Raw genomic sequence first — 366 nt, 5'->3', positions numbered from 1 at the left:
AAGGGCTCCTTCGCCTTTAACCCCGATGACCGCTATCCGGGAGGTTTTTTGGCTGCAAGAAGATAACCGTGTTAGCTCCTCACGAATCGAGCGAAGCCCAAAACAGACAGGTCTTAACGCGCAACCCGAGCGAAAATGGCAATGCCCGGCTGCAATATCAATTTCCCACCAGTTTCCTATCGCCCAGCAATCAAAACAAACATCAATGCAAAGCTGAATCTTCCTCGTGAGACTCGGTCGGGCATCAATTGTAATGCATCTTTGAGAAACTGTCTTCGGTTATGCTTCGATAAAGAAAGCATGAACTGCACGACATTTCTGGAATTTAGATTTTCGCTTTGGAAAATGGTTTCTCTCATTGCTCAA

Source organism: Rhincodon typus, unplaced genomic scaffold (assembly GCF_021869965.1).
Source record: "Rhincodon typus isolate 14 unplaced genomic scaffold, sRhiTyp1.1 hic_rhity00006676, whole genome shotgun sequence".
NCBI lineage: Eukaryota > Metazoa > Chordata > Chondrichthyes > Orectolobiformes > Rhincodontidae > Rhincodon > Rhincodon typus.
The sequence above is the reverse complement of the archived record's forward strand: the minus strand, read 5'-3'. Positions refer to the sequence as shown.